Consider the following 19054-nt stretch of genomic DNA (forward strand, 5'->3'; position numbering starts at 1 on the left):
TGCCAGTCCCCTCTTCCTTCTGTGTCCAGTTTCCCCACCTGAGCACTGGAGAAAAGAAGCCCTTTCACCCTCCTTACATGCCCACCAGCGTAGAGAACATTTTGGAATGTGCACCCGGCTCCATCCAACCTCTGCTCTCTAGAAAAGAGAATGCATCCTGGGCTGCAGCCCCGCACAGAAAGTTGTCTTGCAATGAGGCTAGACCTAAGAAGGAACTAACTTTCCAAGGTCTCCACACTGAGGGTCCCTGATGGACCCTGGGACTGTCCCTTTACCAAAATCCTACTCTGGGGGGCAAGGAGGATGACCAGACTGCTGTGGGGAGAGAGGAGCTGGAAGTCTCTGCTGCCATCTCAGGCCTCCCTTAGGCGAAGGGAGAGAATTTTCCCTAGGAAGCCAAGGGAGGGGAGTCTGAAGGATGCTCCCTTCAAGCCCTAGAAGAGATCTCAGTATAGGGCAATGGCCTCCCTGGGGTAGAGGGCTCTATGTCACCCCTCAGTAGCCCTAAGACTACTCGCTGGAGAGGTTACCTATAACCCGTCTCCTAGAATCTGGTGGCAGCTGGAATCCGTGCTCTGACTGAAATCTCACTATCTCCAGAGGCCTCCCTTCAAAGTCCCAGAGGTCCACCTTCTAGGGGCAAAAGTCCCAGGGCAGGAGGCAGTGCAAGGTCCGGGACATTGAGGATATCGGGGGTCCCCAGGCCAGAAAGACCCCACAACCCTGCCTCTCTCAAGTTTTAAAATGCCCAGGAGGCTGGAGTGTCCCATCCAGGTGGCTGTAGTTTGCTGGGGTAAGTCATACCCTCCCGGGTCCTCAGCACCCAGCCTGGCTATGCCGCGTAGGGGATGGTCTCCCAGGACCCCCTTTCAGGATCACCCTCCTCGGGAGCCCATCAGTGTCCCCATACACCCCAGTCTGGGCACTGTCTTCAGGAAAGCCCCCTGTAAGGGCCAGTTGTCCCAGTTCCCCATTTATTCTCACAAGCTGACTGGTCCCTCTGCCCAGAGAGCAGACAGGGGAGGCAGGGGGCTGGGGAGTCACAGCAGCAGTGCCCTGGGGACAGAGGGGCAAGGAAAATCGAGATGGGGACGCGTGGGGGACAGCGTCCTGGCAGGTCCTAGGCTTGCACTCCCTGGAGGGGCCAGTGACTCACAGGGACATACAGGAGGTGTTTCCTCCCAGAGCCGAAACCAGACAGGGCCGTGCTGGAGGGAGAAACACCCCATCCTGTAGGCTTTATCCTGTAGGTGTATGTCCGGGTCTGCATTCTGAGTCACCATGAGCCCTCCCACTGCTTCCCGCTGATGTCTGAGTCTGGCTATGCAGTTTACTGTTTGAATACCCTGCCCTGCCTCACTGTCACCATCACCCTGGTTCAACTGCCATTACCTTTGGCTTGGACCACAATAAGAGCTTCAAATCGAAAATCTCCTCCCCCTTCTGGGCCTTTCATCACATTGACATTGTGGGTCAAGGCAGGTGTCCTGGGGCCCCACTCTCCTCTCCACTCCAGCCACCCCAGCTCTTCCTTCGCCTCTTCTACTCTTCTGCTCACCGGTCTTTGCTCCTCTATTCCCTCTGCCTGGAATTCCCCTCTCACCCCGTGCTTTGCCCAGTTATTACCAATTATTAATAATGACGGGGCTTCCCTGGTGGCGCAGTGGTTGAGAGTCCGCCTGCCGATGCAGGGGACACGGGTTCATGCCCTGGTCTGGGAAGATCCCACATGCCGCGGAGTGTCTGGGCCCGTGAGCCATGGCCGCTGAGCCTGCACGTCCAGAGCCTGTGCTCCGCAACGGGAGAGGCCACAACAGTGAGAGGCCCGCGTAACACAAAAAAAATAAATAAATAAAACAACGGCTTTGCCCAGTTATTATTATCTTCCAGTTTCAACCCATGTCACTTCCTCCAAGAAGCCTTCCCTGACCTCCCAACTAAGTCAAATTCTCCATTACATGTGCCCCTGGCACCATGCATCCCTCTCTCTAGCTCTTGTCAGAGCAGCATGTATTTTGTGAGGTTTAGTTGTGTGGTTAGTGGTGAGTGCCTGCCTCCTCCACTAGATCGGAACTGGCCTCCATCACCTCCACAGCGTGTGACATGGCACCAGGCACATAGTAGGCACTCAATAAACAGGTACTGAATGAGTGGATTCCCAGCCATCGGGATGTCCCATGGTGAGTCTGCAGCCCCTCCCCTCCCACCTACCCTCAACCCCGCCCCAGGTCCTCTCTCGCTGACCCTTCTCATCTGTCATCCCCAGAGCCTTCTAATGGTTGGGCTCTGTGGTGGGGATGGGGCAGGCAGCCTGCCCCCAGGCCCCAGGATCAAGGCACACTAAAGACCCCTGTAAATTCCCCAACAGGTGCCAGAGATAGCCTCAGAGACACCAACTGCCCTAATCTAGTCCCTCAGAGGAGCCCTCCTCCCTGAGTTTGCATCTGACTACTGTTTCACACTCAGGGCCTGTGGCCCTCAGAGACTGTCTAGCCTCCATCTAGAACCAGATACTCAGAGGTTCAGGGCCCAGCCCAAGGTCACACAACAAGGCTGCCACAGAGCCGCACCAAGAATCCAGGGCGCCAGCTCCAGCTTAGGGTTCTCCCTGTGCTATTATAAACGTGGTTATTTTTAGGAAGCTAATTAGAAAGTCAAATATGACTCCTGCTAATAATAATCCCACCTTTATGCTTTCAGTCTCTGCATCACCTCATTTGCTCCTGCAACAGCCAGGTGGGCTGGGCAGTGAAGCAGGAGATTGATCTCATTAAAAAGATATGGTCCAGAAAGAGGAAGTGACTGGTCCTCCAGCCCATCCCACAAGCCCAGCTCAGTGATGCTCCCAGAAGGGCACAGTGTCCCAGGGTCTCCCGTCCCCTGCCCCTAGCAGCCTCCCCTCCATGTCAGCTGCAGCCACAAACCTTCATTTTTACAGCCCTCATGTGGGCTCAAGGCCTGGTATTCACTGGTGCTCTTTCCCCTGCAAATCTCTAGCACGTGTCAGGGATAGTGCTGGGCAAGGAGGCATGGGCAACCTAGCTGTGCAGCCTGGGCTACCCCTCAGCTTGGGACCCCAGTTAGAGAGAAGGACAGCTTTGCCCCCAAAGGGGCTAAGGTCAGATCCAGCTCGTCGTCCTGCAGCCCCACCTCCTGCCCGCTCCCCCCTCTCCTGCAGAAGCTCCCGGGACATCTGGTGGCATCAGACAGGGCCGGATGAACGCAAACATGAGGTCAGATCCTCAGTTGCTTCCCGAGCGCTTCCCAGAGGAGGGAGGTACTTCCCACCAGGATGTAGCTGGGTCATTGTGTCTGGGATATGGGGTGGGGGACAGGGTGTGTCTGTCTCTCAGATGGGCAACTGAAGCATAGGTGAGTGCTGTGAGCATCACGGGCCCATCACCTCTTGTAAGGTCCTAAAGGCTCAGCGCACACAGAGGGGGGTGGCAGAGAAAGATCAAGAAGGTACACGGCTGCTTCCCAGGAACCGGGTCATGGGTCTGACTGGTCAGACTGGCTGGAGAGCTCTGCAGTCAGGAGACTTCTCAGAAAGGGGGCGCTGGCAGGGCTCGAGGGCCACAAGGAGGGGGGTGGCACTGAGATGGGCACAGCAGGTGCAAAGGTGTGGGAAAGAGGATGGTCTCAGTGATTCCCCTCTCAGATTAATGCCGCTGGCCTGGGTCCCACCTGAGCCAGGGAGGCTGGCCTGCATGGGGAGAATCTGGGGTCCCACACGTGTGGTAACTGCCCCAGGCACTGCCCCCCATCATGGAGCCTCTTCACTGACTGACAGATCAGACCACTGGTCCCTGTTGAGCCAGCAGGGAGGGGTGGCTTGCCAGGAGGGAGAGAGCGGCCATCCGGACGACAAAGGAGGAGAGGCCTCCAGGGTGGCCCACAGCCCAGGGGTGATGGGTGCATCTCCCTCCCTCCATTACCTGGTGGGATGAGGTGGGCACCCCCTCACCCAGTCCCAGACACAGTCCCCAATGACAAGGAGTCCCCATCCCAAGGGAGCTGTGCTGGCTGCAGGACAGCGGCCACACCTGGCAGGGGACAGCAACGATGCTGACACAGCAAGAACGAGGCCGTCAGCGAACAAAGACGGGGATGGGGGTGGAGTCTGCAGGAGTCGTTCGTTCCTAAGGTGGCAGCCGGCACCACAGGCTACGTGGCTGAGGGAGGATGAGTGTTCCAGTCCAGAGTGTTCCCGACCGCATACTTGGGAGCAGGGCTGGTACCGGCCCCTCCTGGCCACAGCTTTGGGCACAGGTCAGCCTTGCCGGGAAATCCCTGTCACTGCCCTCCGCCCAGGGCCCAGGGCCCTCCTCTCCCAATGAGACATGGTCTCTGAATTGCTTCTCAGCCCTGACAGCGGGGTCTGTTCACCACACCCTTTAGGGCAAGAGGGGGAATGTACAGTATGGTAATGGGAGCCTAGAAGAGGTCCTGCTGAGCCCAAAGGCAGGTGGCACCGATGGGGGAGGTTGATCGCCTGTGGCAGATGCTGTGCCCTCGTGAGAGAGGCACCCAGGAGCCGGCCAGGCGGCAGGACAGGTGTGGGAGCCCCGCCATCGGGACTGTCACACAGCGTCAGGGAAGGAGCTGCCAGGCCCAATGAGGGTTAGGAGCTTCAGGGAAGCAATGGCTTTTCAGCTGAGTGAGCGAGAAACATTGGCTAAAGTAGTCGGTGTCCCACTTTCCTGGCACAAGCTAGGGAGGGCTGCCCACTGCCCACAGGGCCCAGCTCCGAGCGATCCACAGAGCCAGGGTAGGCAGGGTAGGGTCAGGGTCCTGGGGAGGTGGGAGCAGGAGGCAGCAGACACTCCTCCCCCCTCCCCCCGACTCCCAACCCCCGCAAGAGGAAAGTGAGGTGTGCTGGGTAGCAAGGGAGGGGCTGGTGCTGGAGAGGAGCCCCCTGGTGTCTGGGGGGAGGGAGGGCCAGCTCCCTAGATTGTAAGCTCAGCAAGGCACAGTGGCCCACGTCACCCTGCTCCAGTGGGGCTCTGGGATGCCTCAAGTACTGGGACGCAAGCAGGGTGAGGACATTCACTCCGGAATCAGGTCCTGGGCGTGTCCTGAGAGCAGCATCAAACTTAGACCTCGATGCAAGAGGGAAGAGATAGGGGAACATATGTATATGTATAACTGATTGACTTTGTTATAAAGCAGAAACTAACGCACCATTGTAAAGCAATTATACCCCAATAAAGATGTTAGAAAACAAAAACAAAAACTTAGACCTAGGCAAGGAGGGCTCTTGCCTTGGACCCCACATTCCAGAAGAACGCACTCTGGTCCTCCTCTGCCCTCACCACCCCCAATAGGGGAGCAAAAGGTCCGTGAGCCAAGGGGACATGCCCACCCAAGGCCCATGTCCCTCCTCCAAAGGCAGGACCCCAGAATTCCCTGCCCCACGGTCTGCATGGGCCTTTCCCCAGAGCAGCTGTTGCCAGGTGTGTGGACGGACCACGAACCAACGGCCCGGGGAGGTCCCACGCGAGGCCCAGGTTGGGGCCAGGGATAGGGCTGGGGATTGGCTCTCCCCACTCTGCCACGTTCCAGCACTGGACTCCAGGAGTCCAGGAATTCTTAAATGCAGCTTGGCCTCCCAGGTGATTGTGAAGGTTCATTTGTCAGCGTAGGAGGCTACAACATATTCTGTTTAGCAGTTCGTTAGCTTGGTTGTAACAAATCTCTAGATATGTGTTAAGTAGCCTCCCTTTGTCCTCTGCCCCAAGCCTCACAGATGTCAGGGGTGGGCCTGTCAGAGGTCCTTCCTGCAGTGCTTCCTAATTCTTGCTCTGAAGCGCATGGCCTCCTTCCTAAGGGAGGCCCTGAAAGGAGACATGACCTCTAGAGCCCCAGGGGGAGCCATCACCTCCCGGGAGCAGCGCCAAGTCCTAAAACTCCGCTCCTGGATTCCTGACACCTAGCGGCCGACAGTGGGGAGGCGTCGTCCCAGGAAGCTGGGGTCCTGGGGGAAAGGAAGCAGGATTTACTGAGCACCTCCTATGAGCCGGGCTCTAGAACGATCTCCCCTCATCCTCAGCAACCCTCTGGGGACGGTGTCATTGTGAGCGCCCAAGCTTTGCAGGTGAAGAAATGGAGGTTCAGAGAGCTCACAGGCCTCGCCCAGGGTGAAACAGGTGGCCTCAGAGCCTCATCTCTGAGTCCAGAGCCTGCACTCTTTGTACTCAAGCGAGCACAGAGAAATGTGGGGCATTTCTGGCTGGGGTGTTTGTGGGGCGCTGGGGCCAAGCAGAGAGCAGGCCGGGGGGTCACAATTGGGAAGCCAGGTCCAGCCTCCATGCGTGGACCCCAAGCTCTGGCCACCAGCGGCCAATCCTGAGTCCCCGTAGAAACTGAAGGGTGTCCATGAAGCCAGCCGTGTGCCAGGTACCCACTCGGAAACTTTCTCAGGCCCAGGGGGCCTGAGCGCCTTTCGCCAGGGATGGAGGAACTGTCTCACATCTGTGAGAGCCACAGGAAACCGAGGCATCCGGGAAACCAGCACCCAAGATAGGAGTGGAAGATTAAGAATTTACCCTCTCACAGCAAGCTTGTGGCCGGCCATATGCCGATAACTCCATGGCCAGGCCTTTCCGTGTCCTGTCAGTGACCTCACCACTCAATACATGGGGTCTGGCACCTGTTCACACCGTGGGCAGGGAGTGTGTGTGTGTGTGTGTGTGTGTGTGTGTGTGTGTAGGGAGAGGGCTATCAACGGAGTTAGTTCCTTTTCCCTAAAGTTAAAAGGTTGTTCCGGGGACTTCCCTGGTGGCACAGTGGTTAAGAATCCGCCTGCCAATGCAGGGGACACGGGTTCGATCCCTGGTCCGGGAAGATCCCACATGCCGCAGAGCAACTGAGCCCATGTGTCACAATTATTGAGCCTGCGCTCTGGAGCCCGCGAGCCACAACTACTGAAGCCTGCACGCCTAGAGCCTGTGCTCCACAAGGGAAGCCACCGCAACGAGAACCCCGCACACCGCCACCAAGAGTAGCCTCCCCTCACCTCAACTAGAGAAAGCCGGCATGCAGCAACGAAGACCCCACGCAGCCAAAACTATAATTAATTAAGTAAATTTAAAAAAAAAAGGTTGTTCCAGTTTTCAGAAGAAAGGAAGTAGGTGGATTCCTAAGAAACCTTAGACAGGAGGGGGAAAATCCACACCCAGACAAGTGTGTAGCTCTGAAGATTCAGTAGGTGAGGTCCAGGTGTGCCCAGAAAGGGAAGAGGTGACAAAGCATCACTCCTTCCCTGAATCCTCAGTAGCCCCACCTCCAGATGGCCACTCCCTGCTGGGACCTCTGGTGCAGGCCCTGGAGAGCGTGGTGAGCGCCTTGAGGCACCCGCAGGCTGGGGGCGTGAGACAGACACAGGGCCAGTGGGCATCTCTGGTCAGGTCATGCTCAGCAAAGACTCCTCGGCACCTGGGGCCTGCTGAGCAGGACCCAGATGCTCCCGCGTCTCTGGGGTCAGGCCTCAGCCTCTCTCCCCGGCTGTCCCTTTGGTCCGGCTTCCCAGATGTCACAAGGCTTCCCTGCCTCCATGTCTTTGTTAAAGCTGCCCTCCCACCCTGCCCATCCTCCTTCCATCTCTGTGTCTGTAGGGTTGCCCCACGTGGAAGCCCTTCTCTTTGGAGGCCCTCTGAGGGTTGCCCACTTTAGGCGTGGGGGCAGAGCCAGGCTGGGAGAGGGGCCTGTACCCACATGTCCTGGACATTTTTTCAAAAGGCACCCCTGCTTTCACGGAGTTCCTTTTACGGTCTTCTTACCACAGTGGAAACAACCATCATGTTTTCTGTAAAAGATGTAGACACTTCCCTCCGCTCCTGCCTTTGTCCCTCGCTTGGCCCTGACCACGTTCCCCCTCCCGTAACCTCCTTGGCATCCCTCTCCTCCCTCCTCGAGACGCAGGAACCAGGAGCACAGCTCCCCAGACGTGTCCCAGAGCGGCTCCAGGAAACTTGTCGGCATGGGCCTTGTCTCGCCTGCATCCCAACCTCCCCCCACTTCCTGCTGCTACCTCTTGGCATCAAACCCACTGCTTGAGTCTCTCCCATCCTACCAGAACCCTCTCTCAACAGCTCCCCTCACCCTGACCTCCAGGCTCTGCCTCTTGAAAGCAAGACTCCACTTACCGCTTCCATCACCACCCACCTCCCACCTCTTAACCCCTGAGATCTGACTCCCACCCAACACTCCACCAAGGTCACGGGCAGCGTCTCTATGGTTATTCCATGCCACATGTCTGCCCACATCTCACTCTGCTGCTCAGCATTGTTCCACGCTTCTGGCCACTTACTCTCTCTCTTGAAACATGGGCCCTCCTGACTCCTGAGACGCACAGCCAGACCTCTTCGCACCTCTCTGACCGCTGCTCCTACTGGCCTCTTCTTGGTTCTCCCCACTCCTCCCAGTGCCACCTTCAAGTGAGTCCCCACCCAGAGCTCTGTCCTGGGCCTTTTCCTCTCTCTGCCCGCACCACCCCAAGGAGACAGACCTCTTCCACCCCCAGCTTCCCCTCCTGCATCCTCGAGACGCTGGCCCTCCAGCTCCTCTCCGGAGCTCCAGACCAGATAACGCCCATGCCCGCTGCACACTGCTTCCCGGATGCCCCTCAGACACTCACAGCTTGTCATCTCCCCCAAACTTTCCCTCGCTTCTCTCTCCATCATGCGTGGCCCAGATGCTGAAACCAAGCACCACCTTTCACTTTCTCCCTCCTGACCTACTTCCGTCTCAAGGCAGTAAATGCCTTCTGTGCTGTTGACACCCAAACACCCAGAGGTGCCGCCCGCCATCTCCCTGTCCAGATCTCTCCCCAGTTGCCCACTCTGTGCTCCACTTGAGTCTAACAAACGTTTCAGATGTTCCTGCCCCTCGGCCTGCAATGCCCCTCCCCCACACATCTGCAAGGCTCACTCCCTCACCCTCTTTATGTCTTCATTCGAATGTCACCTTCTCGATAAGGCTCACCCCGCCCTGACCACCCCATTTAAAACTTCAGAAGCCTCCTTGACCAGGACTGCCATTCACTCTTACCTTTATTTTATTTTTTTCACAGTTCTAACAGACTATGTAATTAACATACCTGTTGTGTGTATGATCTATTGTCTGTCTCCACCAGCTAAAACGAAAGCTCTTTAAGAGCAGAGATCTTTGTCTGCGTTGGTGACCGAGGCAAGCCCAAGTCTTGGAACAGTGCCTGGCACCCACGGGGCACTGATGATTTTGCTAACATGAGTGAATGAATGAATGGATCTGGGCTCCTCTCCCTCTACAGCAGCTACACCCCACTCACCACGGGATCTTGTTTCCACCTCCTTAAAAGCTTTCAAATCTACACCTGAATCCCCATCCCCAAAGCTACTGCTTTCCCCCCAGGCCCTCATTGCTTCTAGTCCGGGTTGTTACACAGCCTCCTGACTCTCCCTGCCCTCCAGCTAGCCCTCTCCAGGATACGCCCCTCCAGGCCACCACTCTGAGAGGCAGGATAGCAAAGCGATTCAGGTGTGGGCTCAGGAACCAGGCTGGCGGGGTTCTTTCTCTGGCTCTGCTGTGTGATTTGGGGCTAGTCCCCTAACCTCTCTGTGTTCCATTCCCTCTTTTGTAAAATAAGGATGACGATAGCACCTCCCTCATGGGGTTTGCAGTTGTCGAGAGGTTTAAATGAGACAATGTGGGACTTCCCTGGTGGCCCAATGGTAAAGAATCCGCCTTACAATGCAGGGGACGCGGGTTCGATCCATGGTCAGGGAACTAAGATCCCACGTGCCGCGGGGCAACTAAGCCCGCGCGCCACAACTACTGAGCTCGCGCGCCTCAACTAGAGAGCTCGCGTCCCACAAACTACAGAGCCCACGCTCTCTAGAACCCACGTGCCACAACTAAAGAGAAGCCCACGTGCCACAACGAAAAGATCCCGCATGCCTCAACAGAGATTCCACGTGCCGCAACTAAGACCCAACACAGCCAAAAATAAATAAAATAAAATTTTTTAAAAAGACTATTAAAAAAATAATGAGGCAATGTGAATAAAGCACATTATAAATGGGAGTTACTGCTTTGCAGTTGCCAGATCTTGTTCTCAGAAAAAGCAGGTTAGCACCTGTTGAAAACTGTCCCTTGGCTCCTGGAGGTTTTCAGTTTCTTCTCTGAGTCCAGGGACCCTCCCAAGCTAGTCTCCACCCCACTTGCCCGTAACTGTCCCTTCATTCCGGGCACACTGAACTCTCCGTGTCTCCTGAGCACGCCACGCTGCTTCTTGCCCCGGTCCTGGGCATGAGCTGTTCTCTCTGTGCTTCAATGACTTGTACTTGCTTTTTGACTTGACAAAAATCCCAGAGCTTTTTTGCACATTCATACATAGAACGCTTCCACATTCTTTTTTACGTCTGCGTAGTATTCCACACCCTGGTTTAAGCAAGTCTCACACTGACGGATACAGAGGGTGTTTCCAATCTCTTGCCGTCACACAGTACTGCTATGAATGATCTTGTGCATCGTCATATGTGTGCAGGTGTCTCTGTAGGACAAATTCCCAGCAGTGGTATTGCTGGGTCAGAGGTGACTAGCAAGGTGTGATGTGCTACTTTCTCACTGCCTTACCAACCTGGTGTTCCCAAGCAGAGCCTGGATCTGGACCCAGGACTGGGTGACTCCAAATGTATGCTCTCCCCTCTGTACCAACCTGCCTACCCTCAGAAGTAGGACCCGAGTGCAGGAAGGGACTGAGGGCAGCCCAGAGGAGCCAGTCCCGGGCCACACCACAGCTCAGGTGGTTCATGTAGGCAGGCAACTTCCTGCTGGCCCTCACAGAGGCAGAGCTGAGTCAGTTGCCATCTGCCAGGCCGGCTTCGTGCAGGAGGCCTCCCTGCACAGACGTGCAAGTGGTCCGGGAGGGTCCCAGCTCTCCACCCCCACGCTGGCTTCAGGGAGAGTTCCTGCTCCTTGCCTGAGTCCTTGGGGTCCTTTCAGAGCGGTTCTGCCCACCCTCTGCCCTTCTGTCTCCACACATCCACTCCGCTCCAGTCAGTCATATGGAAACGCTTGCAGTTCCCCCAGATGTGTCATTCTGCTCCCTTCCTCTGTGCCTCTGACCACGAAGTTTCCCTCTGCTCCTTCTGTGCCTAGCTAACTCCTACTTGCCCACAAAGGCAGAACTCAGGAGCTGCTCTGGCCAGCCTAAGGTAGTACCTGCTGTGCTAACACAGTACCTCGTTGGTTTTAAATGCTCCCCGCCTGGGTTCACTGCTGTCAGCGCTCTGGCCGGCATTGGAGTGCCCATCCCAAAGGCACAATGCCATCCTGATGTCTGTCCTCACAGGGGCACAGGCCCGGCTGCGGCAGCCCAGGGCTTATGCTCAGGCAGCTAAGCCGGCCCAGGGGAGTTTCAGCCATGCCGAACCTCTGGTGTTGCCAAAATCCCCCACCTTGCAGTGTTGCAGCAGCAGGGCAGCCCCAAGGAAAGCCAGTCCCTCAGAGGCCCTTTGCTAAACATCCAACAATTGTCCCCGAAGCCCTACGGGAGCTCCGAGACGGGGAAGTGAGACCTTCGGGAGCCCAGGGTGACCAGAGGCGCTTCAATGACAGCATCTTCTGGACTTTCCCCCACGATTCAAGTTTCTTCCCAGCAGCCACTGGGACAGGCCTGGGGACTTCCGGGGAACAAGATCAAAAGGTAACGTCAGCCTGAGTGAGCTGAGCTCCCCCCCAAGAGGAGGAAATGAGGTGTGGGGTGAGGGGAACAAGGGGGCAGATGGTGGGCTTGAGAGACATGTGGTCCCTCCTAGTTCCCAGAGTTTCAGGCCCCCAGGGCCGGCAGGTCGAGGTGTGTGAGGGGAAGTCAAGGCGGGCCTGAGGTCCCTCTGCCACTGACCAGAGCCCCTAAAGGATGCACCCCAACCCTGGAAAAACCCCAGAGAACCAAAGACATGGAAGCAGCCCCAGACACCTCTCCCACAGGGCCGCAAAGGTCCAAGGCCCCAAATGGGGACCATCTTTGATAAATCTGGGGTGTGGTCTCTGAGCTCACATCGCCGTGGGGAGATGGAAAGTGTTCTTCCAGGCTGAGGCAGGGCCCGGGACTGCCAGCCCACCCCCCTGAGCACCCCAGTCAGGCTGGTCCCACCTGTCTGCACCCCCATCAGCACCACCACCACTGCCTTTTCCAGTGCCCTGAGCACACTGGTTGGGGAACCAGGGCCTCTCCTGCTGTCTGGGAGGATGGGGACTGTGTCCCACCCTGTCCCCACTTGCCCACAACACCTGTTGTGGCCAGGGACTTACCTTTGGGCCCGTGAGTCCCTGAGTATGGAATGAGGGGGGTGAGCGCTTTTCAGCTTAGCCCTATAAAGCAGGAGTTCATTGAGCAAACATTCCCCAAGCCCTGTTTTGGGGCCAGTCACTAGTCCCTGGAGAGGCCATCAGCTTGTCACGTTGTCTGTCAGCCAGGCCCTGCCCTAGCTCACCCCCACCCACTGAGGACGGGCCCAGCCAGGCCTCCAGTCTCCTCTCTCAGTCTGTGGGATCTGGTGGGGACAGGAAGGCAGGCTGAAGGAGGTGGCCCACTGACAGGTGCTGGGCCCATCACCCACCCCCACCCCCAAGGAACAAGGTGAGCTTGACTAACAGTCACCCCGATACCACCCAACCCACCGCCAATCCCAGGGTCTCAGGGGGCATGTGAAGCAGAACTGAAACTGGGGAGGCGAGAAACCAGTCTGAGCGGTCCCCAGGGACCTCTGTTGCTCACCCCTCACTCACATCAGAGCCCCCTCCCCCTGGCCTGGGAAAATCTTCGAAACTTGGCTTCCTGCTACCTGGGCCCCCACCCTTTCAGCCTTCTGAAAACTCCCCTTCCCTCCCCTCAGCTTCATGCTACCCAGGCTTCACCCCAGCAGGGCTAAAAGGACCCCAGGCTGGGAGTCTGGAGATCAGGGCTCTGGTCTCCCCTCTGCCACTGGCCTCTAGGGTGACCCTTGGCAAGTCTTTTCCCCCCTGAGCCTCAGTTTCCTCTTCTGGCTTGGGCTGCTGACCTGTGACGTGAAGATGAGAACTCGGCACAAAGCAACAGGCTCTAGTGGGTGAAGTTCAGGCAAGGAGGGGACTTCCCAGATAAGCAACACTGAGGCACTTGGCACCTGACCACCACCCTTCCCAGGGGCATGAGTACCGGGAAGGGGACCGGGGAAGGAACTGGAGACCACGGCAAAAATGTCACCTGCTCTGAAGACTGCCCTGCTTGTCCCTCGCAGGTCGGGGCCCCTGTTACTCTTCCTTCACTCACCACCAGCTGCCACTGTTTTATGTCTGTGTCCCCTTGGCTCTGTCAGAGCAGCCTGAGGCTCAGTACCGCCTGCATCCTTTAGCCCATGCACAGGCCCCGCACCAAGTAGGTGCTCAACAAAACATGTGTTGAAAGAATAAAGGCACAGAAAATAACAAGTGTTGGTGAGGAGGTGGAGAAATTGGAACCACACATTGCTAGGGGGAATGTAAAATGGTATAACTTCTATCGAAAACAGTTTGGCAGGTCCCCAGAAGTTAAACATAGAATCACCATATGATTCCACAATTCCACTCCCAGGTAGATAGATACCCAAAAGAATTGAAAACATATGTTCATACAAAAACTTGTACACCAGCGTTCATACAGCATTATTCATAACAGCCAAAAAGTGGAAACAACCCAAGTGTCCAGGAATTAATGAATGGATAAACAAAATACGGCGTATCGACACAATGGACTCGTATTCGGCAATAAAGAGATGTGAAGAACTGATACCTACTACAGCATGGAGGAATCTTGAAAACATTATGCTAAGTGAAAGAAAACCAGACACACAGTCCATACATACGGTTCCATTTATATGAAATGTTCAGAATGGGCAAATCCATTAAGACAGAAAGGTAATTAGTGGGGGCAGGGGGAAGGGGAAGTGACTGCTAACAGGTATGGAATTTCTTCCGGGGTGATGGCATGTTTTGTAATTAGATAGTTGTGGTGGCCACAGAATGTTATGAATATACTGAAAACCACTGGACTGTACACTTTAAAAGGGTGATTTTTATCTCGATTAAATACATAAACAAATAAAAGCAAACAACCTCCCTAGGGACTAGTTGGAAGGCCAAACCTGTCGGTCTGGCTGGTTTGCTCACCTATTCATGTCCCTCTGAAAACACCAGCCCACAGGAGCCATTCTTTGTCCTGGGGAAGGCTACACATTCACACCCCACCCCTGCCCCCAAGACTCAGCCTGCAAGGAGTAGGTGGGAGGGGAAGAGACCCAGTGGGCCTTGTAGGAGGATGAAGCCCTCACCTTGTGTCCCACCTTCAGGGCAGGTGCCCTCATGACAAGGGGACTAGGGGGTTGGCTGCACTCTGGGCTCTGGCACCGGTCCTGTCTCCTCCTTCAGTTTCCCCATCAGGAATCTGCCTCACAGGGTAGGATGAGGTATGACAGAGCCTGAGACTGGGGCACCATCCCAAAGGCCTCTCTCATGGCTTGCATTCCAGCAGTGTATGGACCAGCAGTTGGGAAGTTCTTCCTTCGGTCTGACTGCTGTAACCAGCTTGGAGACACTAGTGGGCAGAGGTTTCCGCTGAGTCAGCCTGATTCAGCCTTACTCAACTTTGGGTGGCCATGGAGGTCCTTGTGCTCAAATGCTCACTTCATGTTGATGAAGCAGGATGTGGGCTCCCTCCAGCCCCCAAAGCAGCTGTTACCTGAAGTGGTTCCAGCCAAGAGAAGGCTGATCCCCTCCCCACCCTCCTGCGGCAGCCCTCTAGCCAGAACAGAGGGGTTGGGACCCCACGAAACCTGCCTCTAGTCCCTCAGAGGATAGATAGATTGGCAGGTGGCCCTCCCCTCACTGAGATAATGAGTGGTCCCGTTATCTTCCTCTGATGTCCAAGCATCAGGTCTGAGCGGATGGTGTGAGAGGAGCCCTGGTCTGCTGGGGCTGAGTCTGCCCCAGGCCTGATCTCTTTCATTTTGCCAGAGTGACCTGTCCACCTACCTGTATGCTCACCTCTGCCTTATATATCCCGTATGTCAACCACAAGCCCAGCAAAGAAGAGGAGCTTAATAAATAACTACACAATGAGTGAATGAGATCAGATAAAACAGCCCAAAAGCCCAGTTTTTTTGTTTGTTTGTTTGTGTTTGTTTGTTTGTTTGTTTGCGGGCCTCTCACTGTTGTGGCCTCTCCCGTTGCGGAGCACAGGCTCCGGACACGCAGGCTCAGCGGCCATGGCTCCTGGGCCCAGCCACTCCGCGGCATGTGGGGTCTTCCCGGCCCAGGGCACGAACCTGTGTCCCCTGCATCGGCAGGCGGACTCTCAACCACTGCGCCACCAGAGAAGCCCAAGCCCAGTTTTTTGAGGGCAAGGATTAATTGCTTCTTTTTTTTTTTGCTGTGAAGTTTTGGTAAACTGCTTACCCTCTCTGTGCTTGAGTTCCTTTAATAAAATGGAGACAATGATAGTATCAACCTCATAGGGCTGGCGAGAAAAGTAACTAAGATGACTCATATAAAACTTCCAGAACAGTCCCAGGCATATGTGTGATGATCTATGGTGTACAGTCACTGCTATCACTATTTGTAATATAGCCCTCATAGTCTTGCCCTTTGAAGACAAGCCGGGTGGCTGGCTGACCGACGCCTTTTTCTGGCAAAGAGACTGGAGATCAGTGACACCTTTCAGGAGACCTCTGGGCTCCTGCTGGGTCAGCCCCAGTCCCTGGAGCACCGTTAGCTCTTGCCCCAGTGGTGATATGTGCCCCCTCCCAGGTGCCCAGCCCTGGCTCCTTCTGCCCCTCACAAGTCTCCTGCACGCAGAGCCTGCACTCAGGTGCTCAGTAAGTGGGCTGCTCCGAACAGAGGGCCGGTCATGGGCTGAGGGTGGCAGACAAGGAGGCTCCAGGGACCACCTGAGCCCGGATGCCAGGGTAGGGCAGGCCCTCAGTGTCTCCAGGGGCTTCCTGCCTGCACAACCCCCCTATTCCAGTGAGATCACTTCAACCCTGGGAGACCAGGAAGTTTGCTTATTCCAGGAAAACCCTGACCCACCCAGGAAACCCAAGTACCTGGCATGGCCTCATCTGGCCCATTGTCCTGAAAGGGTGGGAACAGAGGCCTCTGTCACCATGACCCCCTTCCCGACAGCCAGGGACACCCTGCTCTCTGTGGGCAGGGTACACGCAGAGTCAGCCTTCCTCCCTGCAGCCACCTCACCCTGGGGCTTCCTGTGGTCCAGTTGTCCTCTGTCGCCAGCTCCCAGAGGGGTCATACAACATCTCAGCAGGACCACAGGGAGTGTCTAAGACACCCTCTGGGCCAGGGCACCATCCCCACACGGCACCCTCCTGTTCCACCTCCCCTGCTCACCTCCTGGGAGCTCTCTCTCTCTCTCTCTCTTTCTCTCTCTACAGGTCTTGTTGGCCCAGGGATTCCCCACTAAATTCCCCAAATATCAGTGGGGGTCCCAGCCTAGGTCTTCAAGCTCCCAGTTGCCAGTTCCAGGGAGGCAGGGACAGCTGGGAAATTAGACGTGGGTCTGCCCTGAGCGTGCGGACACACAAAAAGAGAGCTTGTCGACCCCCCCGCTATCTGAGTATGTAGGCAGGACCCTAGGAGAGGGTTCTGTGGGTGGGTGCACATATGTGCATGTCTGCATGTGTGTACATGTGAGCAGGTAATGTGTGTGGTCCCATGTGCCTGTTGTGTGTATACATGAAAGGCACAGAGGTAAAGAATCCCACAATTGCATCTTCCCTGGTGAGGGCTGTCGGGGACATGACTCTTCTCTCATTACACTGACACTCTGCCTGTATTTCTACTCATGACCTGGGGTAGAGGTGGGGGTGTCTCCAGGGGAGGTGAGTAAGCAGCAGGTGGAGTTCAGGAAAAGCTCTATCAGGGCTAGGACGTCAACAATTCCACACCTCCTCACTCACGGGTCCAGTCTTGGCCTTCTCCAAGGGCTGTAGTTTCCTCAGGCTGAGAAATGGGTCTAAGGTCCCAAGGATGCTATCCAGGGCACAGAAGGGCTCCAGGTGGCTCTGGGTTCCTGAGGTGGCTGGGGGAGGGGAGCACCTGTGACAGGCCCCAGAACCAGGAACAAATGTCCTGAAACTGTCTGACACTTCAAGGTAGCCTATGGGCACAGAGAAGGGCTTCCACCTTCTGGGAAATGAGGGAGCTGTAGGGGGTGCGAAAACCTCAAACATCTAAATAGCTCCTTCAACACCTTCACCTTGGCCAAGAAGCATCTAGATCACACCCACCCCTGCTTCCTTGGGGGAGGGTGCTGTGTGGGAACAGGAAGAGGTAAAGAATCCCACAATTCCCTGGAGGCACAGTGGTTGAGAGTCCGCCTGCGGATGCAGGGGACACGGGTTTGTGCCCCGGTCTGGGAAGATCCCACATGCCACGGAGCGGCTGGGCCCGTGAGCCATGGCCGCTGAGCCTGCGCATCCGGAGTCTGTGTTCCGCAACGGGAGAGGCCACAACAGTGAGAGGCCCGCGTACCGCAAAAAAAAAAAAAAAGAATCCGGGGTTCTAGGCCAGGCTCTGATAGGCCAGGTAGCTCTGGCTCCCTCCCCCTGGCCTCACCGGCCCATCTCTCTGCTGGGGGAGAAGCTGATGCCCACACAGGCTGTCTGCCTCTCAGGGCTGTGGCCAGGCTACTGGAAGATGTCAGAGCAAGAAGGGGCTTTGGTAATAGGACTCTCGGCACCTGCTGTGGAAAGAACTGCTCCATGACCTCAGCGTTTCCCCCAAATTCTCCCCCGACCAGAAGAGGAAAGTGACTGTGACATCTGCTGGCCCCACTTCCTGCAGCTGGGACCCTGCTCAGCTCAAGCCGGGAAACCGTCATGGGCGAACAGTGTCACCTGCATGCTCACTCTTGCCACGAGGAAGGCCCCCCACAGAGGCGGGCCTCAAACCTCACTCTAGACTCAGACTGGGGCGTGCCCGCAACAATGATTACCCAGCCTCGGAGTGAGGGGATAGGTCCCAGCTGGGCATCAGTGTTCAGAGATTCTGGTCCCAGCTCTGTCAGATGCTCCAGATTGCCTTGAGTACCTCCTCCCTCTTTGCCTCCTTGGGGAGCCCACCTGCAGCCCTGATGAGGGGCTGGGACCCCAGGCAGGGACCCCAGAAGCTCAGATCTGGAAGGCACCAGGGCTTCCCACAAATCATAGATATGGAAGGCCCATATGGGGGACCAGAGCCCTGGCACTGAGCGCTCCCCCTGGGCTCTACACACGGTAGGGACAGAATGGCAACAGCCCTACCATGGGCTGCCAGATGTAAGAGGGACAGCCCCCTCCCCATGGGGCAGGACAGAGACACCTGAAGGACCCATGCCTGGGAGGGAGGGAGGCAGCAGACCTGCCCTACTACCTTCCAGCCCCACCGCTCCATCTTGTTCAACCAGCCCTTCCAAACAGCTCACCCTTTCCCATGGTCCCTCATACCACTTGGTTTTACATGTGCTGGCTCCACTGCCTGGAACACCCTCACCTGCCTCTGTGTCTGGCCAGCATCCCCTCAAGAACAGGAGAGTGAACAGAGCATGGAGTCTGGAGGTCCAGGGGTCCAGGGTCCTGTCTGCTAGGGAGGGCAGAGCAGTAGGCAAACCCTCATCAGGCCTGACCGTGAGCACACTGAGCTCAGGGTCCCCAGGGGCCAAGACAGACCAAGGCCAAGGAGACAGGGGTTGGTAGCTGGGACAGACCTTGCAGACAGTCTGGGTTGCGGAGGAGCTGGTGGGCACAGGGCCCAGCTTCGCGCGGTTGGCTGTGAGGGAGGCTGGAACCGCAGACTATTTTTAGGCTCCTGTTGGATTGGAGAGACAAGGATGCTCCAGGCTACAGCCCTTGCTCACTGGGGAAAGACTAAAGTGGGACCAGTTCCCCTTGGAGCTCAAGGTCTCCAGAGCTTGCTCTTTTGTCCTTAGAGACCAGGAGCTGGGGTCAGGAAGTGGACCAGAAGCATGTCCAGTACACCCAGACATGCAAACACCCATGAG

The sequence above is a fragment of the Tursiops truncatus genome, chromosome 2 (assembly GCF_011762595.2).
Source record: "Tursiops truncatus isolate mTurTru1 chromosome 2, mTurTru1.mat.Y, whole genome shotgun sequence".
In the NCBI taxonomy this organism is placed as follows: Eukaryota; Metazoa; Chordata; class Mammalia; order Artiodactyla; family Delphinidae; genus Tursiops; species Tursiops truncatus.